The sequence below is a fragment of the Equus quagga genome, chromosome 9 (assembly GCF_021613505.1).
Source record: "Equus quagga isolate Etosha38 chromosome 9, UCLA_HA_Equagga_1.0, whole genome shotgun sequence".
Lineage (NCBI taxonomy): Eukaryota > Metazoa > Chordata > Mammalia > Perissodactyla > Equidae > Equus > Equus quagga.
In genome coordinates this window covers 53,989,938-53,995,675 of record NC_060275.1, presented here as the reverse complement: position 1 = coordinate 53,995,675, position 5,738 = coordinate 53,989,938, and positions in this window count along the sequence as shown.

Here is a 5,738-nt window from a genome sequence, read left to right as displayed (position 1 = left end):
TGAAGTGACAAAATTATAGTGATAGAGAACCATTGGTTGCCAGGGGTTAGAAGTGAGGAAAGGGTGTGACTATTAAAGGGTAACACAAGAGTTTCTTTGTGGTGATGGAACAGTTCTGAATCCTGGTTGTGGAGATAGTTACTTGAATCCACACGTACGATAGAATTTCATAGAATTCTGCACCCCCACCCCCCAAAAAAAGAGTGCATATAAAGACTAGTGAAATCTGAATAAGGTCTGTACCTGAGTTAGTAATATTGTACCAATGTTAGTTTCCTACTTCTTACAAGGTACTATGGTTATGTTAAGTATTATCATTGGAGAAAACTGGGCAAAGTGTACACTGGAACTCTATATTATTTTTGCAACTTACTATGAGTCAAACTATTTTAAACTAAGAAGTTAGTGAAAAAAAAAAGAAACAAAGAAAAGAAGAATCTAAGGGAGATACCGGGGGTTCAAGTTTCTCAGATTTGTCTGAATCTACCTAAATATCTTCATTCTAAGTCTCAGGGTCCCACTTTTTCCCAATCTATGCCCCAACTTTTACAGAGAAGAGATTCTAGGTCCTCACTGACATCATTGCACTGATGAGTTAACCAACCCTGGTACTTCCTTGCTTCTCTGCTTCTAGATTTCTTTTTTCTTTTCTTTTTTTTTTTTAAATATTTTTTATTTTTTTCCTCCCCAAAGCCCCCCAGCACATAGTTGCACATTCTTGGTTGTGGGTCCCTCTAGTTGTGGCATGCAGGATGCCGCCTCAGCATTGCCGGATGAGCGGTGCCATGTCCATGCCCAGGATCCAAACCTGCGAAACCCTGGGCCTCAGCAGTGGAGGGCGCGAACTTAACCACTCGGCCACCGGGCCAGCCCCTAGATTTCTTTTATGTGAGATAATAAATATCCTTCTTTAGTTGTTTTTGTAACTTGAAGCTGAAAGCAATCCTAACATTCAAATTCTTGACTCATAATTAAATACATTACTTAAATTTACTCGAGTGACTTCCATCCCCTTCCTTTCTAAAATCAGTTTTTCTAAACAATTAAAATAACATTATATTGAAGCCAGTCTGGTGGCGTAGCAGTTAAGTTGGCACACTCTGCTTCGGCAGCCTGGGGTTCACAGGTTCAGATCCCAGGCGTGGACCTAGCACTTCTCGTCAAGCCACACTGTGGTGGCGGCCCACATAAAGTAGAGGAAAATTGGCACAGATGTTGGCTCAGCAACAATCTTCCTCAAGGCAAAAAGGGGAAGATTGGCAACAGATGATAGCTCAGGGCCAATGTTCCTCACAAACAAACAAACAATGTTATATTAGTTGGGACCTTTTTATGTCAAAGGAGAGAAAACTCAACTCAAATTGGCTTAACCAAAAGAAGAAATCTATTGGATTATATAACTGAAAAAAACAGAAGTTCTAGATTAATGTGTGTATTAACTTAGGAGCTCAAACAACATCTTTCGGATTCAGTTTTTTTCCAATTCACATTTCTCCCTTTCCTTTTCTTGGCCTCCTCTGTAGTCATCAAGTGGCCTCAAGCTCCTGGCTTCAATCACCCTTACTGCTAGAAGTTCCAGCAAAAAGAGTCCCCCTCCCTCAAGAGTCCCAGCAAAAGTCTCCTTGTGACACAATGACTCTGAATGGATCATATACCATCCTTGAATCAAACTCTAGGTTTCATTCATTTCAAAGGCCTGGGTTCCATGTCACTCTTAAGTTGGGTGTGGTGTCAGCTTTACCCAAAGCACTTAGTCCAAGAAGAGAAGCAAGGACAGCAGCGCAAAGAAAGTGGAATAAATGCTCAAGAAAGAAATGCTTGGGAAAAAGAACACTAATGATTATGCTGGAACGTATCTTGCAGAGTTTAAACAGAAATTGTTTGAATTCTGAGATTCAAACACATTTAGTGGAAATCATCTGACGTTTTAGATGGTGTCAGCCTCTGAAATAGAAAAAACATGGTGGAATGAAATGAGCACTGAAGGCAGAAGACTTTGGTTCTAGCTTAACACTGAGGCTTGGTAGCTCTGTGGGTTTTAGTAAACCCCCTAACTTCTCTGGTCCCAGCTGCCTCACATGTATGACAAAGGAGTTAATAATATTTGTACATATAGTGGTTCTTGGTTCATTTTTTAATATATACTAACATGCTTAGGTCTGAGAATTGCCAAGAGTTGCTGTCTGAGAAAACATTTGTGTGACCCAACTTGTCAGAAATGAAAGCATATTAGGGGTCATAATCTTTGACCTGTGTGGCACGCTGGCTCTTGAAGGCACTCTGCCCATAAGTAGGAATAATATCAGCCTCTCCCCACTCGCGACCTGTCAGAACCTGTCTGTGGGAGCTGAGGCAAGTTCACATCATCCTCACAGATTTGTAGCAGCACCTCAAATCCCAACCAACAAATAGCACTTCTTGTCCTTTGTCCCCCCAATACCAACAGTGAGAACTTGAGAGATACAACAAGACTCTTGTGAAATCTGAGACTTGCTTGGTTTTTCCCCAGGAAGACTTTACACAGCAATTTTCACCTTCCTATTGGCATGGAGTCATACACTCAACATAAATTCCAGCAACTCCTCATGTTACCATGGACTCTTTTGAGTGTTTTCAGGCATTCCATCACAGAAAAAGATGCAAACTGGCAGGGAGTACAAAAATAATTCCTAGTGCTGAAGTGTATAAACTTTCTTCTCTGTTACTTCTCTATCTACAGTATCTACCACAATTATAACATTTCAGTGGAATATTCTATTGGGAAGATGAAAAAGTTCTAGAGATGGATAGTGGTGATGGTTGCATACCAATCTGAAGGTAGTTAATGCCACTGAACTGTACACTTAAAAATGGTTAAAATGAGGGGCTGGCCCCGTGGCAGAGTGGTTAGGTTCGCGCGCTCCGCTGCAGGCGGCCCAGTGTTTCGTTGGTTCGAGTCCTGGGCGCGGACATGGCACTGCTCATCGGACCACGCTGGGGCAGCGTCCCACATGCCACAACTGGAAGTACCCACAACGAAGAATATGCAACTATGTACTGGGGGGCTTTGGGGAGAAAAAGGAAAAAAAATAAAAATAAAAAAAAATAAAAAATAAAAATGGTTAAAATGATAAACTTTATGTTCTGTATGTTATGCCACAATAAAAAAAAGGAACAAGAATTACAATATGATCAGCAATTCAACTCCTAGGTATATACTCAAAGGAATTGAAAGCAGGCACTCAAACAAATATTTGTATGACAGTGTTCATTGTGGCATTATTCACAATAGCCAAAATGTGAAAACATCCCAAGTGTTTATCAACACATGAATGGATAAACAAAATGTGGTATATACATATAATGGAATATTTAGCCACAAAAAGAAGTGAAGTTCTGATGCTACAACATGGATGAACTTTGAAGACATTATAGTAAGTGAAATATGCCAGACAGAAAAGGATAAATATTGTATGATTCCACTTATATGAGGTATCTATAATAGAAATTCATGGAGACAACAAGTAGATTAGAGGCTACAAGAGGGGTTGGTGGAGGGGGAATGAGTTATTGCTCAATGGTTAGAGAGTTTCTGTTTGGGGTGGTGAAAAAGTTTTGAAAATAGACGTGGTGATGGTTGCACAACACTGTGATTGTAATTAATGTCACTGAATTTTACACTTAAAAATAGTTAAAGTGACATTTTGTTATGTGTATTTTACCACAATTTAAAAAAATGTATAGCATAATATACTAAAAACTATTGAATTCTACACTTCAAACAGGTGCATTGTACAGTATGTTAATTATGCCTCAGTAAAGCTGTTTTTAAAAACAAGACAGTGATTGTCTGAATGAATAAAAAGTAAGTAAAAAACATGATCCAACTATATGCTGTCTACAAGAGATTTACTTTTGAATCAAAGATACAGATAGGTTGAAAAGTGAACGGATAGAAAAATATATTCCATGTGTATTAGTTCCCTATGACAAATTACCACAAACTGAGTGGCTGGAAACAATGGAATTTATTCTCTTGCAGTTCTGGAGATCAGAATTCCAAAATAAAGGTGTCAGCCAGGTTAGTTCCTTCTGGAGACTGAGGGAGAATCCATCCCATGCCTCTCCTAGCTTCTGGTTCTTACTGGCATCCTCAGCATTCCATGGCTTGTGGATGCATCACTCCAATCTCTGCATCCATCTTCATATTGCCTTCTTCTCTGTGTCTCTGAAATATCCATTTCCTTTCTCTTATAAGGACACCTGTCAGTGGATTTAAGGCCCACCCTAAAACTAAGATTATCTCATCTCAAGACCCTTAATTATATCTGCAACAAAGACCCTATTCCAAATAAGGTCACATTCACGTGTATCAGGGGTTAAGACTTAGACATATCTATGTGTAGTTACAATTCAACCCACTACAACATGCAAACAGTAACCAAAAGAGAGCTGGGATAGCTAAACTAATAGCAGACAAAATAAACTTTAAATAAAAAGTTGTTACAAAAGACAAAGAAAGACATTATATATTGATAAGAAGGTCAATCCATCAAGAAGATACAACAATTATAAACATACATCTACCTAACATCAGAACCCCCAAAATATATGAAGCAAAAACTGGCAGAATTGAAGGATAACTAGTTCTACAATATGCCAGTTCAGTAATGGATAGAACCACCACACAGAAGATCAATAAGGAAACAGAAGACTCAGACAACACTATAAGCCAACTAGACCTAACACACATATATAAAACACTCCAGTCAACCACAACAGAATAGACATTCTTCTCAACTGCACATGGAAATTTCTCCAGAACAGACCGTACATTAGGCCACAAAACAAGTCTCAATAAATGTAAAAAGATTGAAATCATACAAAGTATCTTATCTGGCCACAATAGAATGAAACCAGAAATCAATAACAGAAGGAGGGCCAGCCTGATAGCGCAGCAGTTAAGCGCGCATGTTCTGCTTCGGTGGCCCGGGGTTCGCTGGTTCAGATCCCAACTGCAGACATGGCACCACGTGGCAAGCCATGCTGTGGCAGGCGTCCCACATATAAAGTAGAGGAAGATGGGCACAGATGTTAGCTCAGGGCTAATCTTCCTCAAAAAAAAATAAAAATAACAGAAGGAAACTTGGAAAATTCACAAATATGTGGAAATTAAACATACTCTTAAACAAGCTGTGGATCAAAGAAAATTCAAGAGATTAGAAAATAATATAAGATGAATGAAAATGAAAACACAACATATCAAAACTCATGGATTATAGCAAAAGCAGTGCTCAGAGAGAAATTTATAGCTGAAAATTCTTACATCAAAAAAGAAGGAAGAGGAGCCGGCCCCATGGCTGAGGGGTTACAGGTCCAAGTGCTCTGCTTTGGTGGCCCAGGGTTCATGGGTTCAGATCCTGGGCGCAGACCTACTCCTCTCATCAGCCATGCTGTGGAGGCATCCCATGTACACAGCAGGGGAAGATGGCACAGTTGTTAGCTCAGGGCTAATCTTCCTCAAGCAAAAAAAAAAAAAAAAAAGAGGAAGACTGGCAACGGATATTAGCTTAGGGCAAATCTTCCTCACAAAAAAAGAAGAAGAAAGACAGGCCAGCCCCATGGTGTAGTTGTTAAAGTTCCAAGTGCTCTGCTTTGGCAGCCCAGGGTTTGTGAGTTCAGGTCCCTGGTGCAGACCTACTCCACTCATCAGCCATGCTGTGGAGGCATCCCACATAAAAAATCGGGGAAGACTGGCA